A 13329-nucleotide genomic window follows, 5' to 3' on the forward strand; every position below is an offset into this window, starting at 1 on the left:
ACACACGGCCACTCACAAGCACACACACCACATGAAAACAGCAATGCTGTGCGTTGAGGCGATGGGGTGGGGGTGGGGGTGGGGGTGGGGCGCACAAGGGGAGTGCAGAGGATGGGAGGTGACAACCCTTTGTTGCTGTGCGTTGAGGCGATGGGGTGGGGGTGGGGGTGGGGCGCACAAGGGGAGTGCAGAGGATGGGAGGTGACAACCCTTTGTTGCTGTGCGTTGAGGCGATGGGGTGGGGGTGGGGGTGGGGCGCACAAGGGGAGTGCAGAGGATGGGAGGTGACAACCCTTTGTTGCTGTGCGGGTTTCCTTTATGTGCGGAAAGTGCACTACACACATAGGGACCTGGCTTATCATCTCATCTGAAATACTAGTGTCCAGACCACCACTCAAGGTCTAGTGGTGAGGGAGAGAATACTGTACTCACAAAAAATGTCTCACTTGATGGGTGGAAGTGTTGTAACCACCAAGCTTTCTTTCAGTGACTCCATGTGTAACAGATCACATGTACACGCACACACTTGCTTGGAGGTCAGTACTGTCCATTTCAACTTTTCATTCAAAATATGAGAAACGAAAAAAGAAAAAGAAATAAAAAGAGAAATAAAGCGAGAAAGTTGAGCATGGAAATTTTTTTCATTCCTTTTACACTTGTTATCTAAAAGACAACAAAGGACCCCCCCGCCCCCCCTCGCCACCCACTCCAAGGAAAAAAAGAAAAAAGGAAAGAAAAATGACACACAAAAAGAGTATTCAAACAGTTTAAAGCCACTCCATGGAAACACGACATGAGTGAGACAGAAGCTGTGGGACTCAGTCATACCAAACATTCACAGGCAGTCATAAAACAGGCATTAAAAAAAAAGAAGAGAAAAACACAGATAACGAACAAACATGGATGGAAAAGGGGAGGGTACTGGGGGCTGCTTTGGATCGGGGTTTGAAGACCAGACCTGGAAGCGCTGAGTGCAGGGATCTGACGAAGAGAAAAAATTGATCGTTCTGTCACACAAAATTTTCACAGAATCACAACAGTGTAAGAGAGACAACTCTTTCTCTTTCAATCAGATAGTTTAAACTGAGTTGCGTCCCGTACCGTTCAGTTCTCGCGAGTGACGAACTGCAAACCTACAATGCATAAAAAGAGAAAAGAAAAAAAAGAAAGAAAGTGTCCGTGGTGACGAGCACTGACAATTCCTTGTTGACTGGGAACTCATGTAGTCAGTCGTTCTCTCTCCCTACCCAGTGCCTCAGTTCCAAACGCTGTTTCCCATCTCACATAGCTGCCAGTACCGACTGTCTCAAATGGAAAGTAGAGCACCATCAAGTAATACTGTTTTTTTAACTTGCCGATGGGGAAACGGAATAGCAGTTTTGTTTTTTTAAAAGCATGTATATATATATATATATATATATGTGTGTGTGTGTGTGTGTGTGTGTGTATATATATATATATATATATATATATATATATATAGAGAGAGAGAGAGAGAGAGAGAGAGAGAGGTTGTGACTTTGTGGGCAGCATTCTGTCACGCTACGGCTGACAGATTGACAGACAGACGGACGAACGATGACAACTCAATGAATCTGTCAGCCCTCCGCACCAGTCGGAACAACCAGATCCCACTTGAAATGATAACATTTATTCAAAATAATAATATTTGGTATTTTTGAACACGAAATTCAATAACAAAACAATACTGACACAATTACCCCTCTCACGCGATTATAAACACACAAAAATTATAGTCTGCTGTGCTCAGCCTCTGCCGCCGCAGTCCAGAATACACCAGCGGTCAGGAATGGATGGGAGAAGGGAGATAGTAAGTTGGGGGACAGCACTTACCTCAACACAGCGACCAAGTCCTTCCAGCCGACGCTGTTGTCGTCGTCGCTGTTATCGTCGACGCGGTTGCGCCGCTGCCGCAGAACACTGCTAGTCCCGCACCATGCAGACCTCCCTCCAGCCCACAGCCACAACCAGCAGAGGAGTGGAACCGTCCAAACGGGCACAATGGAAGATAAAAACCTAAGAATGGCAAAGTGTCAGTTCTGACTCTGAAAGATGCTAATCACACCCAACCTATCATCCCGCCCATCCAACCTGCCGTTACAATAACACATTTCTTTGACTCGATTTAATTTAATTTATCCCAAAATAATAAACATTATTAATATTTCTTCATGAACACAACCACAATGATAGGAACACATATTCACGGCATCTCTTAATAACATAAAATAACATGAACAGCTACAGCAAATTCAAACAAACATGCATTCACAGCCTCTGTCATTCCCTCCACCACCATTCCTGCAAGTCCAAACGACCAGCCGACCAAGGAAACATCACACACCCTCACCTCAGACAGGTTATGTGAAAAACCTGGAACTGGTGTTCCAGCCGTTGCAACGCCCGCCGACAAATGACGATAACCTGCTGCTTCACCACAGCAGAAGACATGGGAAGATCAACTCCCAAAACCCCTGGTCGAAATGACTCTCACAGCAGTTGACAGTGGAGTGCCCGAAAGATACAGGAACAAATCAAAACTAAAACACAACTCACTGACGCGAGTTGGTTCGCACGTGGGATTCGGGCCTAACGCGTTGCCAGCCTATCTGGCGGCTTACAGAAATAGGTCAGCTAAGGGGAGTCTCACATTCTGGATATGTCGACGCGTGACACATTCTCTTCCCTAATTGTTTTTCCATTTTCTTTCGCAGTGAATCCCCAACCGGATTGGTCTTTGGTGACTGAGCCATCTGTGTATATGATGATGTCCTCTTCTTTACTGTTTTCTTCTATGAGTGGCTTCACTTCTGCCTCAGTTTTGCCCTCTGGCCATTCCCGACAATGTCTTCCTAGAGTGGGTGAAGAGGCTGTGTTGAATAGATGATTGAGGTTTTCGGGGTTTTCCTCCCCCTTTTTGGGGGGGTTTCTGTCAGGTCTTGTAGTCGGCATACTAGCTGTGACACATGCTCTCCAGCGGCTATCATCTATCCACATACCTGGAAACCAACATACCATGATTCTAACGGACTCAATGAACCTCATACAGAAAATTGAAAGTGGAATGGGAAGCCCAGAGTGGCATGAGGCAATGTGCGACTTTCAGATTAAAATACTTACATGGTCAGGACATGCAGGTGTTAAGGGAAATGAGCGAGCTGACAGACTTGCTGGTAACGCAACAACAACAAGCGGCCAACATCTAGGAAAATCTGAAATCCTCAGAAAAGTCAAAGAGTGCCATAAAGAACAGGTACAAGGCCATCACAACATCGATCGCCTCAAAGAAATAAAGGTAGAGAGAGGGAGCGGCCGTAAGTCTAGCATGAAAGGTAGAGCACGATGCTTTGCAAATCAAACAAATATCGGCATCATTTACAAACCAACACTGCGCAAATTTCTTCAAAATGGAACAGAGTCTCCGTGGGCTTTTCCAAATACAATAGACTGAGCAACACACTAGACGCCACGTACCTGGCAACAGAGACCTTTTCCCACCCCTCTTGCGGCTAATCAGTGGCAGCCTCTGTGTGTGTGTGTGTGTGTGTGTGTGTGTGTGTGTGTGTGTGTGTGTGTGTGTGTGTCTGTGTGTGTCTGTGTGTGTCTGTGTTTGTGTCTGTGTCTGTGTGCGCGTGCGCGTGTCAGTGTGTTTGTGTGCGTGTATGCGTGCGCGAGTGTGTAAGTGTTCATAAGTGTCAGGAGAGCTCTGTGCATGGTTGTGTGTGTGTGTGTGTGTGTGTGTGTGTGTGTGTGTGTGTGTGTGTGTGTGTGTGTGTTTACATTTATTATTATTATTATTAGTATTATTATCATTATTATTATTATTATTATTATCATCTTTTCTTTTTCTTTCTTTTATCTTTTTTCATATATATGTATTTTAGATATTCATTTACCTCTTCTTTTTTTTTTTTCTCAAGGCCTGACTAATCACGTTGGGTTATGCTGCTGGTCAGGCATCTGCTTGGCAGACGTGGTGTAGCGTATATGGATTTGTCCGAAGGCAGTGACGCCTCCTTGAGCTACCGATACTGATAGTATTGTTGAGGAGAGGTGGCTCGAGGGGGATGGGGGGGCAGGGGGGGGGAGGGGAGTATGGTGGGGTGGTGGGGGGGAGGGGGAGGGAGGGAAGAAAATTCATCCCAGTGCTGTCAGATGTTCTTGCCAGGTGGACGCCGCGCGGTGACTGAGGTGTACAGTGGATGTTCACCAAAGTGGCGCTTGTGTGGAGCAGCCCGGGACCCAAGGAATCGTGGATTGTCGTGATGAAGGCAGCAGTTTGAGGTCCTCTTGGAGTCGTGGATTGTCGTGATGAAAGCAGCAGTTTGAGGTCCTCTTGGAGTCATCCCAGTGTGACAGGTGTTAGTTATCATGTCACATGATGTGTATGACAGGTGTCAGTTATCACGTCACGTGATGTGTTTGTGACACGTGTCAGATTTCACGTCACGTGATGTGTGTGTGTGTGTGTGTGTGTGTCTGTGTGTGTCTGTGTGTGTTATGTCATGTGGTGTGTGTGTGTGTGTGTGTGTGTGTGTGTGTGTGTGTGTGTGTGTTAGTTATCACGTTATCACGTCACGTGATGTGTGTGACATGTGTCAGTTATCATGTCACGTGATGTGTGTGTGCCAGGTGTCAGTTATCATGTCACGTGATGTGTGTGACACGTGTCAGTTATCATGTCACGTGATGTGTGTGACAGGTGTCAGTTTTCATGTCACGTGATGTGTGTGACAGGTGTCAGTTTTCATGTCACGTGATATGTGTTACAGGTGCAATTTTTCACGTCACGTGATGTGTGTGACAGGTGTGAGTTATCATGTCACGTGATGTGTGTGTGTGTGTGAGAGACAGGTGTGAGTTATCATGTCACGTGATGTGTGTGTGTGTGTGTGAGACAGGTGTCAGTTATCATGTCACGTGATGTGTGTGACAGGTGTCAGTTATCATGTCACATGATGTGTATGACAGAACTGTCAAGGATTGTTGTCAGCACTGACGTGTGAAAATCAACATATGGAAATGACCAAAGCTGTCTTGAAAGGAATTGATGCCCTGCTTGTGAATCATACTACACTGCATGTTTAGTGTTAAAGAACATTCATCGTGCACCATATGCCTTGAAGATTCTGTCTGAAAAGAAAAGAAAGGAATTAGATGAATGTGTTAAGTGTGTAAGAAAACAAAGGAATTAGATGAATGTGTTAAGTGTGTAAGAAAAGAAAGGAATTAGATGAATGTGTTAAGTGTGTAAGAAAAGAAAGGAATTAGATGAATGTGTTAAGTGTGTAAGAAAAGAAAGGAATTAGATGAATGTGTTAAGTGTGTAAGAAAAGAAAGGAATTAGATGAATGTGTTAAGTGTGTAAGAAAACAAAGGAATTAGATGAATGTGTTAAGTGTGTAAGAAAAGAAAGGAATTAGATGAATGTGTTAAGTGTGTAAGAAAAGAAAGGAATTAGATGAATGTGCTAAGTGTGTAAGAAAAGAAAGGAATTAGATGAATGTGTTAAGTGTGTAAGAAAACAAAGGAATTAGATGAATGTGTTAAGTGTGTAAGAAAAGAAAGGAATTAGATGAATGTGTTAAGTGTGTAAGAAAAGAAAGGAATTAGATGAATGTGTTAAGTGTGTAAGAAAAGAAAGGAATTAGATGAATGTGTTAAGTGTGTAAGAAAAGAAAGGAATTAGATGAATGTGTTAAGTGTGTAAGAAAAGAAAGGAATTAGATGAATGTGTTAAGTGTGTAAGAAAAGAAAGGAATTAGATGAATGTGCTAAGTGTGTAAGAAAAGAAAGGAATTAGATGAATGTGTTAAGTGTGTAAGAAAACAAAGGAATTAGATGAATGTGTTAAAGGTGTAAGAAAAGAAAGGAATTAGATGAATGTGTTAAGTGTGTAAGAAAAGAAAGGAATTAGATGAATGTGTTAAGTGTGTAAGAAAAGAAAGGAATTAGATGAATGTGTTAAGTGTGTAAGAAAAGAAAGGAATTAGATGAATGTGCTAAGTGTGTAAGAAAAGAAAGGAATTAGATGAATGTGTTAAGTGTGTAAGAAAACAAAGGAATTAGATGAATGTGCTAAGTGTGTCACATCTCTTCACTGGTTTTGTGTAGCGGGAATTTCATCCTGTGTGGTCAGTCTTCACTCTTCAAACCCAGAACGGGAAAAAAAACAATCAAACAAACAACCCCCCCCCAAAAAAAAACAACAACACACACACCCCAAAACAAACATTGGTGGTGGTGGTGGTGGTGGTGGTAGTGGTGGTGGTGTGTGTGTGTGTGTGTGTGTGTGTGTGTGTGTGTGTGTGTGTGTGTGTGTGTGTGTGTTACAGCACTACGCTGGTTTTGCGTGAGAGGCGTTTCATGGCGCAGCGTGTGCCTTCAAAGTTCAAGACTGAACTCCCCCCCCCCCCCCCCCCCCCCCCTAAAAAAAAACACCCAACAAACCACGAATACGCCGTGTGTTACAACACAAGTGCTCAGTGTGGTGAAGGTTCCGTGGTGTGTTACAACACAAGTGCTCAGTGTGGTGAAGGTTCCGTGGTGTGTTACAACACAAGTGCTCAGTGTGGTGAAGGTTCCGTGGTGTGTTACAACACAAGTGCTCAGTGTGGTGAAGGTTCCGTGGTGTGTTACAACACAAGTGCTCAGCGTGACCATTACACGTGGTGTGTGTGACCATTACACGTGGTGTGTGTGACCATTACACGTAGTGTGTGTGACCATTACACGTGGTGTGTGTGACCATTACTCGTGGTGTGTGTGACCATTACATGTAGTGTGTGTGACCATTACACGTGGTGTGTGTGACCATTACTCGTGGTGTGTGTGACACCATTACACGTGGTGTGTGACCATTGCACGTGGTGTGTGTGACCATTACATGTAGTGTGTGACCATTACATGTAGTGTGTGTGACCATTACACGTGGTGTGTGACCATTACACGTGGTGTGTGTGACACCATTACACGTGGTGTGTGTGACACCATTACACGTGGTGTGTGTGACCATTACACGTGGTGTGTGTGACCATTACACGTGGTGTGTGTGACACCATTACACGTGGTGTGTGTGACACCATTACACGTGGTGTGTGTGACCATTACACGTAGTGTGTGTGACCATTACACGTAGTGTGTGTGACCATTACTCGTGGTGTGTGTGACCATTACACGTGGTGTGTGTGACCATTACATGTAGTGTGTGTGACCATTACACGTGGTGTGTGACCACCATTACACGTGGTGTGTGTGACACCATTACTCGTGGTGTGTGTGACACCATTACACGTGGTGTGTGTGACACCATTACACGTGGTGTGTGTGACCACCATTACACGTGGTGTGTGTGACACCATTACTCGTGGTGTGTGTGACCATTACACGTAGTGTGTGTGACCATTACATGTAGTGTGTGTGACCATTACACGTGGTGTGTGTGACCATTACACGTGGTGTGTGTGACCATTACACGTGGTGTGTGACCACCATTACACGTGGTGTGTGTGACCATTACATGTAGTGTGTGTGACCATTACACGTGGTGTGTGTGACCATTACACGTGGTGTGTGACCACCATTACACATGGTGTGTGTGACCATTACACGTGGTGTGTGTGACCACCATTACACGTGGTGTGTGTGACCATTACACGTGGTGTGTGTGACTATTACTCGTGGTGTGTGTGACCATTACACGTGGTGTGTGTGACCATTACACGTGGTGTGTGTGACCATTACACGTGGTGTGTGTGACCATTACATGTAGTGTGTGTGACCATTACACGTGGTGTGTGTGACCACCATTACACGTAGTGTGTGTGACCATTACACGTGGTGTGTGTGACCATTACACGTAGTGTGTGTGACCATTACACGTGGTGTGTGACCACCATTACACGTGGTGTGTGTGACCATTACACGTGGTGTGTGTGACCACCATTACACGTGGTGTGTGTGACCATTACACGTGGTGTGTGTGACCACCATTACACGTGGTGTGTGTGACCATTACACGTGGTGTGTGTGACCATTACACGTGGTGTGTGTGACCACCATTACACGTGGTGTGTGTGACCACCATTACACATGGTGTGTGTGACCATTACACGTGGTGTGTGTGTCCATTACACGTGGTGTGTGTGACCACCATTACACGTAGTGTGTGACCATTACACGTGGTGTGTGACCATTACACGTGGTGTGTGTGTCCATTCCACGTGGTGTGTGTGACCATTACACGTGGTGTGTGTGTCCATTACACGTAGAGTGTGTGACCATTACACGTAGAGTGTGTGACCATTACACATGGTGTGTGTGACCATTACACGTAGAGTGTGTGACCATTACACGTAGAGTGTGTGACCATTACACATGGTGTGTGTGACCATTACACGCGGTGTGACCATTACACGCAGTGTGTGTGACCATTACACGTAGTGTGTGTGACCATTACACGTGGTCTGTGTGATGAAAGGTGACTGTGCACCCTCCCCCTTCAGTCTCCGTCTCCTGAAACCTGACCACTTGATCCACAATGAACGACAGGCCGCGGTGTTCTGTGTAACAGAAGGAACAGTGGCTTTGTCAACGACAGGCCGTGACGTTCTGTGTAACAGAAGGAACAGTGGCTTTGTGACCGACTATAGACATGTGGACAGGACAACAGCTAGCTAGCTGGACAGATGAATAGGACGATAGCTAACTAGCTAGATAGATGGATAGGATGATAGCTAGCTAGGTAGATGAATGGATAAGACGATAGACAGCTAGCTAGCTAGCTAGATATGACGATAGGTAGCTAGCTAGACAGATGGATAGGACGATAGTCAGCTAGACAGATAGAGGGATAGGACGATAGCTAGCTAGCTAGCTATATGGACAGGACCATAGCTAAATAGCTAAATAGATGGATAGGATGCTAGCTAGCTAGCTAGTTAGCTAGATGGATAGGACGATAGCTAGCTAGCTAGCTACATAGACGGAAATGACGATAGCTAGCTAGCTAGACAGATGGACAGTACGATAGATAGTTAGTTAGCTAGATGGATAGGGCGATAGCCGGCTAGCTAGCTAGCTAGATTAATAACACGATATATAGCTAACTAGCTAGCTAGATGGACAGGACGATAGCTAGCTAGCTAGCTAGATGGACAGGACGAAAGCTAGCTAGCTAGCTAGATGGATAGGACAATAGCTAGCTAGCTAGATAGACAGATGGACAGGACGATAGCTAGCTAGCTAGATAGACGGATAGGACGATAGCTAGCTTGCTAGCTAGATGGATAGAACGATAGCTAGACAGATAGGACGATAGCTAGCTAGCTAGCTAGATGGATAGGACGATAGATAGATAGCTAAAATGACAGATGGATAGGACGATAGCTAGCTAGCTAAACAGATGGACAGGGCGATCGCTAGCTAGCTAGCTAGATGGATAGGACGATAGCTAGCTAGCTACATAGACAGATAGATAGGACGATAGCTATCTAGCTAGCTAGAGAGATGGATAGGACGATAGCTAGCTAGCTAGCTAGAGAGATGGATAGGACGATAGCTAGCTAGCTAGAGAGATGGATAGGACGATAGCTAGCTAGCTAGATAGATGGATTTTCGTTAATAAACGTGTGGGTGAAGGTGCGAAGGGTAGGTAAACAAATTACAAGTAGGATATCTTAGATAAACACAAAGGTATGTATGTATGTATGTATGTGTGTAGGTAGGTAGGTAGGTAGATAGATAGATAGATAGAGAGGTCATGTGTAAGAACGCTACCGGTAAATCGAAAACCTAGACGGATACAGCAATTACAGACAAAGAACAAACAACACAAGAAATGATTAACGAGGACATATACAAACCTCAACCAGAGAGACGTCACAGAACTTTACAAACCTCAAGTAGAGAGACATCACAGAACTTTACAAACCTCAACCAGAGAGACACCATAGAACTTTACAAACCTCAACCAGAGAGACATCAGAACTTTACAAACCTCAAGTAGAGAGACATCACAGAACTTTACAAACCTCAACCAGAGAGACACCATAGAACTTTACAAACCTCAACCAGAGAGACATCACAGAACTTTACAAACCTCAACCAGAGAGACACCATAGAACTTTACAAACCTCAACCAGAGAGACATCATAGAACTTTACAAACCTCAAGTAGAGAGACATCATAGAACTTTACAAACCTCAAGCAGAGAGACATCACAGAACTTTACAAACCTCAACCAGAGAGACATCACAGAACTTTACAAACCTCAAGTAGAGAGACATCACAGAACTTTACAAACCTCAAGTAGAGAGACATCATAGAACTTTACAAACCTCAAGTAGAGAGACATCATAGAACTTTACAAACCTCAACCAGAGAGACATCACAGAACTTTACAAACCTCAACCAGAGAGACACCATAGAACTTTACAAACCTCAAGTAGAGAGACATCATAGAACTTTACAAACCTCAAGTAGAGAGACATCACAGAACTTTACAAACCTCAACCAGAGAGACACCATAGAACTTTACAAACCTCAAGTAGAGAGACATCATAGAACTTTACAAACCTCAACCAGAGAGACATCATAGAACTTTACAAACCTCAACCAGAGAGACGTCACAGAACTTTACAAACCTCAACCAGAGAGACACCATAGAACTTTACAAACCTCAAGTAGAGAGACATCACAGAACTTTACAAACCTCAAGTAGAGAGACATCACAGAACTTTACAAACCTCAACCAGAGAGACACCATAGAACTTTACAAACCTCAACCAGAGAGACATCACAGAACTTTACAAACCTCAAGCAGAGAGACATCACAGAACTTTACAAACCTCAACCAGAGAGACACCATAGAACTTTACAAACCTCAAGTAGAGAGACATCACAGAACTTTACAAACCTCAAGTAGAGAGACATCACAGAACTTTACAAACCTCAAGTAGAGAGACATCACAGAACTTTACAAACCTCAACCAGAGAGACACCATAGAACTTTACAAACCTCAAGTAGAGAGACATCATAGAACTTTACAAACCTCAACCAGAGAGACACCATAGAACTTTACAACCCTTAATCAGAGAGACATCATAGAACTTTACAAACCTAAAGCAGAGAGACATCACAGAACTTTACAAACCTCAACCAGAGAGACATCATAGAACTTTACAAACCTAAAGCAGAGAGACATCACAGAACTTTACAAACCTCAACCAGAGAGACATCATAGAACTTTACAAACTTCAACCAGAGAGACATCACAGAACTTTACAAACCTCAACCAGAGAGACATAGAACTTTACAAACCTTAACCAGAGAGACATCACAGAACTTTACAAACCACAACCAGAGAGACATAGAACTTTACAAACCTCAACCAGAGAGACATCACAGAACTTTACAAACCTCAACCAGAGAGACATAGAACTTTACAAACCTCAACCAGAGAGACATCACAGAACTTTACAAACCTCAACCAGAGAGACATCACAGAACTTTACAACCCTCAACCAGAGAGACATAGAACTTTACAAACCTCAACCAGAGAGACATCACAGAACTTTACAACCCTTAATCAGAGAGACATCACAGAACTTTACAAACCTCAACCAGAGAGACATCACAGAACTTTACAACCCTCAACCAGAGAGACATAGAACTTTACAAACCTCAACCAGAGAGACATCACAGAACTTTACAACCCTTAATCAGAGAGACATCATAGAACTTTACAAACCTAAAGCAGAGAGACATCATAGAACTTTACAAACCTCAACCAGAGACACCACAGAACTTTACAAACCTCAACCAGAGAGACATAGAACTTTACAAAACTAAAGCAGAGAGACATCACAGAACTTTACAAACCTCAGTCAGAGAGACACCATAGAACTTTACAAACCTCAACCAGACAGACACCATAGAACTTGACAAACCCCAACCAGAGAGACATGGAACTTTACAAACCTAAAACAGAGAGACATCACAGAACTTTACAAACCTCAACCAGAGAGACATCACAGAACTTTACAAACCTCAACCAGAGAGACATCATAGAACTTTACAAACCTTAACCAGAGAGACATCATAGAACTTTACAAACCAGCCAACCAGAGAGACATCACAGAACTTTACAAACCAGCCAACCAGCGTCTAAACATCAAGTACAACCCTTCCTTCGATTGTCGCAAATTGTCTGGCTGTATTTAATGACAGCTTGTAAAACAAAAACAAAGTTTGTCAATTAAGAAAAAGGTCCTGGATAAAACTAGGCTTTTCTAAAACTCCATGGGAAGACATGAAAGGTTTTCCGCCAATGAATCCAAACAATAAACAACAAAACAACATCAAACAAAGACAGAGACCAGAGACAAGGAAGCATCCTGTGAATGACAGAAGAAAAAGAAGTTGGTGCAGCAAATCGTTTGTACTGACGTCATTAGCTGAGGATTGACAGAGGAAAAGAAATACCAACACGTTTGTACTGACGTCATTAGCTGAGGATTGACAGAGGAACAGAAATACCAACACGTTTGTACTGACATCGTCATTAGCTGAGGATTGACAGAGGAACAGAAATACCAACACGTTTGTACTGACATCGTCATTAGCTGAGGATTGACAGAGGAACAGAAATACCAACACGTTTGTACTGACATCGTCATTAGCTGAGGATTGACAGAGGAACAGAAATACCAACACGTTTGTACTGACATCGTCATTAGCTGAGGATTGACAGAGGAACAGAAATACCAACACGTTTGTACTGACGTCATTAGCTGAGGATTGACAGAGGAACAGAAATACCAACACGTTTGTACTGACATCGTCATTAGCTGAGGATTGACAGAGGAACAGAAATACCAACACGTTTGTACTGACGTCATTAGCTGAGGATTGACAGAGGAACAGAAATACCAACACGTTTGTACTGACATCGTCATTAGCTGAGGATTGACAGAGGAACAGAAATACCAACACGTTTGTACTGACATCGTCATTAGCTGAGGATTGATAGAGGAACAGAAATACCAACACGTTTGTACTGACGTCATTAGCTGAGGATTGACAGAGGAACAGAAATACCAACACGTTTGTACTGACATCGTCATTAGCTGAGGATTGACAGAGGAACAGAAATACCAACACGTTTGTACTGACATCGTCATTAGCTGAGGATTGACAGAGGAACAGAAATACCAACACGTTTGTACTGACATCGTCATTAGCTGAGGATTGACAGAGGAACAGAAATACCAACACGTTTGTACTGACATCGTCATTAGCTGAGGATT

The sequence above is a fragment of the Babylonia areolata genome, chromosome 11, assembly GCF_041734735.1.
Source record: "Babylonia areolata isolate BAREFJ2019XMU chromosome 11, ASM4173473v1, whole genome shotgun sequence".
In the NCBI taxonomy this organism is placed as follows: domain Eukaryota; kingdom Metazoa; phylum Mollusca; class Gastropoda; order Neogastropoda; family Buccinidae; genus Babylonia; species Babylonia areolata.